Here is a 13,806-nt window from a genome sequence, read left to right as displayed (position 1 = left end):
TTCACAATGCATACAAGTGAGTTCACAATGCATACAAGTGATACATAGTCCAGGCAAGTTCTGCAAGCAATTCAGTGATGGCTATTGCAGAAGCTGTAGATTGGTTTTATCTTTGTCTTCACCAGCACTGGGATGAAGATAGGAATTCTGGCAATAATGGCTAAAGAAAAAATTATATAACATTCCAGAAGGCACTAAAAGAAAACAATTTTTTTTTAGAAAACAATTTTCTTAACAATGTACCTTATCTTCAACAGAATTATTAAATATAATGAAAAGGAAAGGTGAAAGTAAACAAACAGATCTGTTAACCTCCTTTTTTGTTCATATATTAAAACAATCCTCAGCAGCTGTTTACCCAATTTAAATTAAACCATTTAAATCACGTGAAAAAAAATTTGGATCCATTTTTTCATGAGCGCTCATTATATATGATATATGGACATACGTACATTCAAACATATAACACAAAACACAAGTGTGCACACATAGTATAATACATACAACACATAACATAATAGTAAAGGCCTTATAACTTTTTACAGGTGAAATCTCCATAGCAATGTTTAAAAACTCTATAGTCAAAAAATAGAACTGATCAGCAAAACATTAACCTAGGTCTGTATGAGCTCAAAAAACAAAATAGAACTTCATGATGTGGGAAAGGGCAATAATAAAATAGATATTGAAAAAAGCATCCTGGTTCTGTCGTAGATGTAAGGGTAGCCAAACTGGAGTTCTGGATATCAGCTGTTATGGATTTGAGCCAAATCATCTTATTTTTGGTCTGTAGAAATCGCTTTAGTTAATCTCTCTGGAATCCAAATTGGCTGCTGTTCTCCCTGTGGAAACACACAAACAGACCCCTGACCCCAGACAATCATTGGGCAGGACCTTTCCATTGTCCTATTAGAATATTCTTCCAAAGTACCTTAGACTTATGGACATTTTTGGACACATATGCCTTTCCGTAGCACTAAGTCCTGATTAATCCAAATTTAAAAAGTTTAGAGTAAAAAGGGTTATTTTAAGTTTATCTTTGGGGAATATATACCCCTTCCCAATTCCCTCTTTTTGCTTTAATAAGTACATTTTAATAGTTTGATGAGCTCTTTCAACTATGCCTTGTCCCTGTGGATTGTATGGGATTCCTGTTATATGAGTAATGCCAAATGATGAGCAAAATTGTTTAAAAGAGGTACAAGTATAACCAGGGGCATTATCTGTTTTTCACTGTTTTGGAACGCCCACAGTGACAAAATTTTGTAAGCAATGAGCTATAATATCTTTAGTTTTTCCTCCAGCATGAAGGGAGCCCATCAAAAATCCAGAAGAAGTATCAACTGTAACATGCAAATATTTTAATTTTCCAAATTCTGGCAAGTGTGTGACGTCCATCTGCCAAATATGGTTAGGTATCAGTCCTCTAGGATTGACAATAAAATTAACTTGTGGTCAAAAGGTCATACAATTTTGACATTGTTTTATTATTTGTCTAGCTTGCTCCTTAGTTATTTTAAAATGCTTTTGTAAAGTATTAGCATTGACATGGAACTTTTTATGAAAATTTGTAGCTTCTTTTAGTGTACAGAAAATATGTATGTCATGTGTAGTTTTATCTGCTAAATCATTGCCCAAACTAAGGGCTCCAGGCAATCCTGTATGTGCCCTGATATGTCCTATAAAGAATGGATCTTTTCTGTCCCAAATTAGACTTTGTATAGTAGAAAGCAAAGAGAAAACAGTAGAGGAAGGGGAAATCCTACCAGCATCTTCAAGGGATATTATAGCATTAACTATATACTGACTATCAGAAAATAAATTAAATACAGAATCTTTAGACATCACAAAAGCTTGTAATACTGCATTAAGCTCTACCTATTGAGCTGATTGTTTGGGTACTAAAAATGTAAAAGTTTGATCAGATGTAACTATTGCTGCTGTACCATTATTTGACCCATCAGTGAATATATTTGGAGCATCCATAATAGGTGTCTTTCTTGTCATTTTTGGAAAAATTACAGGATGCAATGACCAAAAAGACAATAAAGGATTAGATGGTAAGTAGTTATCAAATGAAACATTAGATTTGCACATGATTATTGCCCAAGTATTTAACTCATTAGCTAACTCATCAATTTGATTCATAGTATATGTAGTAATAATTTTATTGGGAGATATTCCAAACACTCCCTTTGCTGCTTTTATTCCTTTGAGTATTAATTGTTCTACAGCCTCAGGATACCTAGTAAGAATAGTGTTAGGAGAATAAGATAAATGTATCCATAATAATGGAACTTCTTGCCAAAATACTCCTGTAGGAATATTTTTTCTTGGTAGAAAATAAATAATAAAGGCAAACTTATATCAATTCTATCTAAATGCATATTTTCCATATATGTTTCAATGATTTTTAATGCCTTTCTTGTTTCAGGTGTTAACATGCGGGGTGAATTTGGATCTGATGGACCTTTTAGAATATCAAATAAAGGTCCTAGCTCTCCTGTTGGTATACCTAGATAAGGCCTTATCCAATTTGTGTCTCCTAATAACTTTTGAAAGTCATTAAGTGATTTGAGTTGATCTACTCGTATTTGAATTTTTGGTGGATGAACCACGGTTGAGGATAATAGAACTCCTAAATAATTAATTGGAAAATTTAATTGTACTTTATGTGTTGCTATCTCTAGATTATATTTTTTTAATAAGTTTGTAAGTGTGGCATAACATTCTAGCAATGTGTTTTTATCTTTGTGTGCTAATAATACATCATCCATATAGTGAAATATTTGTAGTTCAGGATTTTGATTTCTAAGTGGCTGGATTGTTTTGTTAACATAAATTTGACACATAGTTGGGCTGTTAGCCATCCCTTGAGGGAGTACTTTCCATTCATATCGCTGATCAGGACCTTCATGATTCAGTGAAGGGATAGTAAATGCAAAACGTGGACTATCCTTAGGATGAATTAGAATTGAAAAAAAAACAATCTTTAATATCTATAACTAAAACATACCAAGTTTTTGGAAAAGCAGACAATTGAGGAATCCCCTATTGAGCAGGTCCTATAATAACCATCTCATTATTAATAGCTCTTAAATCTTGCAATAATCTCCATTTACCAGATTTCTTTTTGATGACAAAAATGGGAGTATTATGGGGAGATACAGTAGGTTGTATATGTCCTTCCACTAATTGATTTGGACCAGGTCATGGGCTGCTTGTATCTTTTCTTTAGTCAGGGGCCACTGAGAAACCCATACTGGTCTTTCTGATTTCCAAGTAATTTTTATTGTCTCAGTGGACCTTTCTGAAAATCCAACCCTTGTCTGTCCGTTCCTTGATCTATTTGTATTGGTGCTGTTATACCTTGTTCTTGTTTTTCTAATCTTTTTCCTTTCCTAAAACCTTGTCTAGTCATAATAGTGGGTGCATTATGGTTGATGTTATTTGTTAATGTAAAACCTAATTGATCTAGGACATCTCATCCCCATAAATTTACGGGAAGATGATCCAATACATATGGCTGTATAGTTCCTTCACATCCTTCAGAATCCTTCCAATCTAATACCATTGCACTTCTATGGGGATTAGTCGCCACCCCTAGGCCTCGAAGCGTTTGAGTGGCTTGTTGTAATGGCCAATGTTTTGGCCATTCTTGACGAGAGATGATGCTAAGGTCTGCACCTGTATCCAGTAGCCCATTAAATTCATGTCCTTGAATATTTAGTTTTAGCATGGGGCGAGAATCTAAATTTAAAGAAAGCATAGCCCAATCTACACCTGTGGAGCCTAATCCCCTGGAACCTCTTTCTACAGTACGACTGGAAAATTTATCATGTAGGCTGGGTATTATTAGTAACTGTGCTATTCTCTCTCCTGGTGAAATTACTGATATACCCTTTGGAGAACTGGCTATAAATTTTATTTCACCTTCATAATCAGGATCAATTACCACAGGACTTATCATAAGTCCTTTTAGAGTAGAAGAGCTGCGTCCCAATAATAAGCCTACTGTTCCTTGGCGAAGAGGTCATTTTACCCCTGTGGGAATGATTTGAACTCCCATCTCTGGAGTTAGTACTGCTCTGGCGGAGGCGCAAATGTCCATCCCTGCGCTCCCTCTGGTTTGTCTGATGAGGAATCTGATGGACAATGTGTCCTGGGCACTACCCTGATGGGGTTGCTGGGTTCCTCCAGTGCTCCATATATTTGTGGTTTGGGGCCCCAGAGTATTGGGCCCCCCCTGTCCATTTTTTGGTCAGGGAGCCCGATGCCTTTCTCCATGATATCATGGATAAACACCTGGTCCTTGTTCATTTTTTGATAATGGAAGTACCCTCTATGGTGGTTTGAGAACGGCGTTCATTAGCCCAATGTCTCCCTATACGGCATTGTGGGCAAATACCCGGTATTCTATTCCTTTGATACCTAGTTTTGTTAAACCCTCCTCCTATAGGGCAATTCCTTTTAAAATGTCCTGTTTGTTCACAATTGTAGCATGTTCTTGGCCTGGCATCTAAAGCCTGTTTTACTGCAGTTGCCACAACTTGCTCTTGTTCATTAATGTCTCTACATAATTTAATATATGTGTTTAAATCTTCATGTTTCCATGGTCTAATGACTTCTCTGCACCAATGATTCGTTTGCTCATAAGCCAGTTGTTTTAGTAATGGCATTGCTTGTTCTGTATTCCCCAAAACTCTGGTAGCTGTTTAAATAAGCCTATCTACAAATTCAGCATAAGGTTCATTAGCTCCTTGTATTACCTTAGATAATTGACCTTGTAAACCTCCATGTCCTTGTAAAGTCTTCCATGCCTTAACTGCATCTGCAGCAATTTGTGCATATACACTAGGATCATATGCAATTTGTTGCTGCTTATCCTCATTAGGTCCCTTTCCTAACAACATATCTAGATTTCTCTGAGGATAACCAGCTGCTACATTTCGCCTAGCTGTCTCCTTGCAAAATTCCTCATTGGCAACCTTCCATAACAGGTATTGTCCTCCATTTAGCACAGCTTTACACATATTACCCCAATCTGCTGGCATCATGTTCAAGTTGTTAATGGATTTGACCATGCTTACAGTGAAGGATGCTTGAGGACCATAGATTGTTACAGCCTCTTTTAGCTGCTTCACTGTTTTGAAATTTAAAGCATGGTGAATTCGCTGTCCTCCTGCCTCAAATACAGGGCATGTTAATATTTGAGATCCTGTCTCAGGATTCCAACTATCAACTGTGGGGGTTGGGAGCCTCCCAGCATATGGAGGTGGTGCTGTTGGTTGGACACTTATGCCCTCTGGTGATAGAAAGGTATTAGTAGCAGTCTCCTGTTGTAACTTTTCCCCTGATGGCTTTTTCTGCTCTAAGCTTTCTTCCTCTATCTGACTAGCTCGAAAGACCTTCTCTTTTACTTGAATCTTTTCCTCTTTCTGACTAACTTGAGAGACCTTCTCTTTTACTTGAATCAATATGTCTTCTCCTCCTCTACCTTTGTCTGAACTGAAGGCTTTGGACTAAGCAAACAAGACACCAATGCCCACAATGTCAATGTGCCAACAGGCGGAGGTCCTGGGCTTTTCTTTTCTATTCTTTTTAAATCTTCACCATGATGGTTCCATTGTGATATATTTAACAACTCCTCCTTTAAAAGCCGTGGGCTACATTTTTGTATTGTATCAACGTATGCCCTGACTGCTATTGATTTTACTGGGATGCCTCCTTCCTCCAACAATTTACTTAACACTCTTTCAGTTTGTTTTTTACTAATTTCTGATCCCATATTTCTACTATAATACAACCCAACAAGATTACGCCTAACAAAACTGAAACAGAGTGAAACAAAATTGGAACAACAAAAAATCATTATAATAGCCTCCTAAAATGTCCATCTGTCCTTTCTCCCCATCTGTTCCTCAGATGTGAGCGGTTTTTCTTCTATCTTACACATCTCCAGGGACATGCAACTTAAAACAAAAGTGAAGCAAAGCAAAAGATTAATCTTAAAATGGCTACCCATCCTCTCGCCCTGCCCTCAGGGGCAAGCAGTTTACCTTATCACTTACCCTCAGTTGTTCCCATGCAGCCCACCAAATGCCACAGTCTGGCTGAGCACAATTCAGGAGCCACTTGTCAAAAGAAATGAACTTAATTTTTAGAACCACACACGCCAAACAAACAGCTCCTCAGGAAAAACCTTCAGAGCCCAACTGCCACCTGTGGCTTCCCACAAGCCTCTCAACCTCCCACACTCCTCCTCCTCTTGAGGCTGATTGGCTGGGTCACATGGGCGGAGCCAAAAAAAGTCCCCCAATGAGCAGCTCCATGGTCTGAAAGGGTGAGGAAACAGCCCAATGAGCATCACCACAGAGGAGCCAATCAGTTGGCAGCTAGAAGTTTGCTGGGGCTGCTGTGAGCCAATCATCAGCTGGTAGCTGGAAGTTTGCTGGGGCCCCTTCGGCTGTGTCTCTCAACAATTATTGTCTCTAGGCTCTTCTTGAACCACCCAGTACCTTAATGCACACCATGATCCTGTCTTCCTGTTCTTTCCATCTCTTTGGTAACTGAATTGGGATAAAACTCAATGGGGTATAATGGAAATGCTATATGCCACTTCAAGTCCTGGACCATATTCCTTTCCTTTTTGACTAAGTGGAATGAAAATGATGACAATGATTTCAGAAACCATCAGTTAAAGATGATAGAGACTGATTTCTTGAATAACTCTGTGCATTTCAGCCTGATTGATCTGCAGTGTTATATGAAAACAAATTAATTGTTGTAGTCTAAATCACAAAATATCAGAAGTTGTTCTTACAACTCATCCTTCTCAAACTAAGTGTTTAGTGAAAGTTAAATAATACAATATATATATAAAGTTAATGGAACAAAAAAAATGGCAAATTGTAAGAACTCTTTCACAGATCTTCCAATTAATGTAATTTTCACATGATATAACATAATTGCATATATTTATGAGGGGTGATTCTATCTTTTGACATATGCAGAAATGTAGAATGATTAAATCAAGCTAATCAACTAATCCATCATTTAATTTACTTATTTTATTCTTTAATTTTTACAATGCTGGGTTTTGGCTCCAGAGCCTTACATCAACTAAGAAAACTACATTCTCAGTCCTTTTTATTTCTTGTTTTTAATTTCTGAGATGAGTCTCACTAAGTTGTCCAAGTTGACTTTGAACCAAGGATCCTCTGCCTCATCCTCCAAAGTTACTGGAATTATAGGTGTGCACCACTATTTCTGGTTATTTTATTTTATTTATTTTTTTGATAGTGAGATATTTGAAATTTGTTCTTAGGTGTTTTGAAATATATTTAGACTCTCATTGAAAGTAATCACCAATAGATCAAAAAATCTTATTCCACCTAACTGAAACGTCCTATCCCTTGACTAACAACTATTCCATTCCATTGATTCCTTTTTCTTCAGATATGGTAAGAACAATTCTACTTTGTATCTCTATATTTGTATGAATTAAACATTTTTAAAAAAATTTTTAGTATTAGTGATTGAACCCAGGGGCACTCAACAACTGAGTCACATCCCTAACCCTATTTTGTATTTTACTTAAAGAAGGGGTCTCACTGAATTGCTTAGTGCCTTGCTTTTGCTAAGCCTGGCTTTGAACTCACCATCCTCCTACCTCAGCTTCCTGAGTCACTGGCATTACAGGCATGTACAGCTATGCCTGGCAAATTCAACATTTAAAAAAAAATTTTATATATAAGTGAGATTATGTAGTGTTTTTTTTTTTGTGTGTGTGTGTGTGTGCCTGACTTATTTTATGTCACATAAAGTCCTGCAGGTTCATTTGTGTTGTCACATACAAAATAATTCTTTCTTTTTAAAGGCTGAATAGTATTACAACATGTATTTACACAACATTTCTTTATGAATTTATCTGTTGTTGGTCTCTTAGACTGACGCCCTATCTTGCCTATTGTGTATTTATTGAATCATTCAGCTCTATTTTTAGCTTTTTGAGGCACCCCCATAATGTTTTATACAGAAGGTATATTAATTTATCTTCCCACCTATAGTGTACAGGATTCCCTTTTGTCTGCATCCTCCACAATGTTAGTTAACAAATTAACTCTTTTGATATTTGTCATTCTTATCAGAAATTGAAAAACTACTAAAAGAAAACAGGAAAATTCTCTAAAATTTTGACCTGAGAAATAATATTTCACGTAGGACCTCCAAAGCACAGACAACAAAACCAAAAATAGAGAAATGAGAATATATAAAACTAAAAGTTTCTGCTGGAAAAAAAATTAAAAGATGGAAAGTCAACCAACCCACAGAGTGGGAGAAAATACTTGCATGCCATCCATGATGATATTAGGTCCTTTAGAGTTAATATACACAATACATAAGGGACTCAACTGAGTAAAAAGATAGCTAATACCTCAATTTAAAAAATGAACATAGAATCTGAACAGAAATATCTCAAAAGAAGTCATACAAATGTGGAATTTATTTGTGAAAAAAAGTTCAGGATCACTAATCATTAGGCCAGTGCAGGTTAATACTACAATAAGATTACATTATTTATTGATTTCCATATGTTGAACCAACTTTGCATCCCTGGGATGAACACTTCTTGGTCATGTTGACTATCTTTTTGACATAATTTTGTATTTGATTTGCCAGAATTTTATTGAGAATTCTTGCATCTATATTCATTAGAGATATTGGTCTGAAGTTTTCTTTCTTTGATGTGTCTTTGTCTGGTTTTGGAATCAGGGTAATATTGGCCTCATAGAATGTGTTTGGAATAGATGTAGAGAAAGCATTTCACAAAATACAGCACCCCTTCATGTTCAAAACATTATTCTATATGGAGAAAAATTGAAAGCATTCCCTCTAAAAACTGGAACAAGACAGGCATGCCCTCTTTCACCATTTCTATTTACATAGTTCTTCAAACTCTAGCTAGCACAATCAGACAGATGAAAAAAATTAAAGGGATACAGATAGGGAAAGAAGAATTCAAATTATCACTATTTTCTGATGATATAATTCTATACCTAGAAGACCCAAAAATTTCCACCAGAAATCTTCTAGAACTAATAAATGAATTCAGCAAAGTAGCAGAATATAAAATCAATATCCATAAATCAAATGCATTTATGTACATCAATGACAAATCCTCAGAAATAGAAACTTGGAAAACCACCTTATTTACAATAGCCTCAATAAAATAAAATAAATAAAATACTTGAGAATCAACTTAATTAAAGAAGTGAAAGACCTCTACAATAAAAACTACAGAACTCTAAAGAAAGAAATTAAAGAAGACCTTTGAAGTTGGAAAGATCTACCTTGTTCTTAGATAGGCAGAATCAATGTTGTCAAAATGACTATACTACCAGAAGCACTATACAGATTCAATGCAATGCCAATCAAAATCCCAATGACATTTCTCATAGAAAAAGAAAAAGCAATCATGAAATTCACCTGGAAAAAATAAGAGATCCATAATAGCCAAAGCAATCCTTAACAAGAAGAGAGAAGATGGTGGGATTACTATTCCAGACCTTAAACTATACTACAGATCAATAGTAACAAAAACAACTTGGTATTGGCACCAAAATAGACTTGTAGACTAATGGTACAGAATAGAGGACACAGAGACTAACCCACATAATTACAGCTATATTATATTATACAAAGGCACCAAAAACATAGTTTAAGAAAAGATAGCCTCTTCAATAAATGGTATTGGGAAAACTGAAAATCCATATATAACAAAATTAAATTAAACCCCTATCTCTCACCATGTACAAAACTCAACTCAAAGTGGATCAAGGACCTAGGAATTAAAACAGAGACACTGTGTCTATTAGAAGAAGAAGTAGGCCCCAATTTCCATCATGTCTGATTAGTCCCCAACTTCCTTAATAAGACTCCTATAGTGCTAGAATTAAAACCAAGAATCAATAAATGGGATGGATTCAACTAAAAAGTTTCTTCTTAGCAAAAGAAACAATCATTGAAGTGAATATAGAACCTACAGAATGGGAGCAAATCTTTACCACAAGCACATCAAACAGAGCACTAATCTCTAGGATATATAAAGCAATCAAAAACCTTAACACCAAAAAAAACCAAATAACCCTATCAATAAATGGGCCAAGAAACTAGATAGACCCTTCTTAGAACAGGATATGCAATCAATCAACAAATATATGAAAAAATGTTCAACATCTCTAGCTGATTCCTCCAGTTATCAGTTATCAGTGATGAGTCCTGCTTCCCCACATGTTGAAGTTTGAACATTAGAGAAGCCCGCCAAGGAAAGCGTATGAAGTAGGGTTCATTTAAAAATGGGTAACAGAGACTTCTCCAGTGAGGAAGAAGGGGGCCATAGCTGGTATTCTGGTATCCCAAGAGGCTAGGTTTTCTGCCCTTTTTATATATCCTAGGCTTCCTTTGTTCTACTGCTTTCCCCCGCTTATCTTTCTCCTTCCTGCAGACCTGACTAGGCTGAGGAATACTTGATGGGAGGGCCAAAAGGTGGGTAATAGGTGGGCTGAAGGGGGAAGGCAGGGTGGAGTAGACAAGAACACATTAACAACCTTATAGCTCCCTGTAGGGAGGGAAAATTTCTGGAACATGTTACCTTGGCAACAGGTTGGAGCAGGGGTAGGTTCTTGATAAGATCCCTCAGGGGACAGTCTCCAACTTCTCAGACTCACTCAAGATTGGCCTCCTTGACCCAACTTGACTCGAGAGATTTACTTATGTTTACTGACTGCCTGTCTAATTCTGGCTTCATATTTATTAAAGAAATGCAAATCATCATCTCACTCCAGATTATCATCTCACTCCAGGCAGAACGGCAGCTATGAAGAATGTAACCAACAATGCAAGTGTTGGTGAGGATGTGGGGAAAAAGACACACTGGTGAGACTGCAAATTGGTGCAGCCAATCTGGAAAGCAGTATAGAGAATCCTTGGAAAACTTGGGATGAAACCACATTTTGACCCAGTTATCCTACTCCTCAGTTTATACACAGAGGACTTAAAAAAGCATACTACAGGGACACAGCCACCTCTATGTTTATAGCAGCACAATTCACAAAAGCTAAATTGTGCAGCCAACCTAGATGCACTTCAGTAGATGAATGGATAGGGAAACTTTGGTATATACATAATGGAATATTACTCAACATTAAAAGAGAATAAAATCATGGCATTTGCAGGTAAATGGATGGAGTTAGAGAAAATAGTGCTAAGTGAAGTAAGCCAATCCCAGAAAACCAAAGGCCAAATGTTTTATTTTATATGTGCATGCTGATTTATAGTGGGATTTGCAGGGGGAGCATGGAAGGAATAGAGAAACTTAGATAGGAAAAAGGGGAAGGAGGGAAACAGAGGGGGAATGGAGGTAGGAAAGACAGTGGACTGAGATGGACATCATTACCCTAAGTACATGTTTGTAGACAGGAATGGTGTGAAAATACTTAGTGTACAACCAGTGACTTGAAAAATTTTGGTCTATGTGCAATATGAAATGAATTACATTCTGCCATCATATATAAAAAATTAGAATAAATAAATAATTTAGTATAAAAAAAGAAAGATTAGGTCAGAGCTCTTATTATTATTCCAGTTTTAGAATGAGTATTTATACTGTTACCTGGGACAATTATCTGTAGTGTACATTTTCTTTTATTCTAAGTCTAAATTATCAAGCCTGATTTATTGTAAGAACTAGGCTGCAGAATCTGCACCTGATTTTTTTCCTCTAACGTCCCACAAAATCAATCCTCATGTCTTTTACTCAGCCAGGTGTCTGGCTCCTTAGTGGAACTGAGGTGGTTTCTACCTATGTTCTCTAATCTGAAATATGCTTCTATTAATATATTATATATTCTATTTATAAGAATCATTTTCTTAAACATTGACCCACTTGTAAGACATAATTTTAATATCACAGTATTATACTTAGTGAACATCTAATATAATTTCAGGGGAAATTTTTTAGAACAAAATAAAACTTTGTATTTGTTTGAGTGTCAAATTTCCAATCACAGATCTAACACAGAGCCTTTTTGTAAACTGACAATGACTTGTTCTTTCTCATATTAAATGGATAGGTCTAGAGTTAACAAGGAAGGCACACAGGAGCCTGACATCAACTACAAGGTTTAAAAATGTTTTCCACAGGATTGGAAAATATTGAACAGCTATGTTATTTCTAGAATAAGAACAATGCTTTTTTGTTGTAACCTAGTGTTCTTGCCAATATGAACTGTTTAAATATTTCCCTAAACATCTGTTAATTGTTATGTATGCATGTCCGTAGAGGAGAAATAGAGAAAAGCTGTTGCTATAATGCGGTTAGCATCAGAATCAGGAATAAACCACATTATCTTGATTAGACCTTCCTTTATTCACTCATATTTTATCACATCTTATTTTAATGACTATGAGAGTTCACTTAAAGAGATACATTAATTATAAGCATATTTGGTATCTGAATATTAATTATATAATTATTATATAATTATATAATATTATATTATATAATTATGTAATTATATATTGGGTAAATTTGGCATTATTTAAAAAATACATTTTAAAAATATGTTCTTTAATTCATCATTCCAAATTGATAAAGAATCAGAAAAATAGGAATCTGTTAACATTTTTAGATGAACAAATATGTCTTTTCAAGATAAACACTTTTTATGATATTTTGGGTTAATTTTTTTTCATGTTTTTGTGATTGTACCTGTAATCCCAGCAGCTCAGGAGACTTAGAGAAGGATCATGAGTTCAAAGCCAGCTTCAGCAAAAGCAAGGTACAAAGCAACTCAGTGAGACCCTGTCTCTAAATAAAATACAAAATAGGTTGACTGCCCCTGAGTTCAATCCCCATCCCTGGTACCAAAACAAAAATAAAAAACAAAGTTTTTAGATCACATTTTTTCATATTTTATACTTGAAAATATATTAAAAGATGCTAAGTAAAGTTGGAAGAGTTAAGTAAAAATGAGAAGTAAGAAAGTTTAAAATATGGAAGTTAGAACATAGAAACATAAGGAATCAGAGTAGTAACATTATGGGAGTTGAACAAATGAGGAATTATAATTCCAAATATCTGGGATTGTTTGTGAATCTCTGTAAAACACATACTCATCCACAGTTTTATTACCATTGCCTCCATCATTGGCTGTACCATCATCATGATCATCACCATCATCACCATCATCATCATCATTACTATCACCAACACTAACTTTATACCAAGAACTGAATATTTCATGTAGGGAGCCAGTGACCACACCCTAAAAATGGTGTCAGTCTCCTTCTTCCGCTTTCTTGGCAGTTGGAGTTGTTGAAGTAAACAACTCCTTGTAAGGCTGTAGAGCTGAGCTCTGACTTGTTTCCGCTTTCGTGTACCAATCAGTTTTTCCCACATGGCACAAGTGCGTTGGCTGGGCGAGGGATTTAAGGTAGTGCAGACTGGGAGAGAGAGAGTTTTTTTGCCATGCTTCAAGGGTCCTGAATAAACTGCTGAAAGAAGAATCCTGTGTCGTGTCTTCCTTGCTGGCGAGGGGACATGAAATTTCAGACAAAAGTATTACTTGAAATTGAGGTAGGAAGGCAAATTTGAAAGGAAAAGTTTAACCTATAAATGAGATATCCTCATTTTGAGAATATTTTCCATAATTTGAATACAATAATAATCAACTTATTAACTGAGTGATGGGAGTAAGCAAAAATGTAAGAATTTAATTTGTGATTAAGGCATGTAAAAAATTT

At 35.7% G+C, this 13,806-nt stretch overlaps 1 pseudogene; it reads right to left on the bottom strand.

The window, feature by feature from the left end:
* The window catches only part of LOC143410723 (ephrin type-A receptor 6-like), a 41,199-nt pseudogene extending 27,737 nt beyond the window's left edge, over positions 1-13,462 (bottom strand).
* Between the last annotated feature and the right edge of the window lie 344 nt (positions 13,463-13,806).

The sequence above is a fragment of the Callospermophilus lateralis genome, chromosome 11 (assembly GCF_048772815.1).
Source record: "Callospermophilus lateralis isolate mCalLat2 chromosome 11, mCalLat2.hap1, whole genome shotgun sequence".
In the NCBI taxonomy this organism is placed as follows: domain Eukaryota; kingdom Metazoa; phylum Chordata; class Mammalia; order Rodentia; family Sciuridae; genus Callospermophilus; species Callospermophilus lateralis.
The sequence above is the reverse complement of the archived record's forward strand: the minus strand, read 5'-3'. Positions and strand labels throughout refer to the sequence as shown.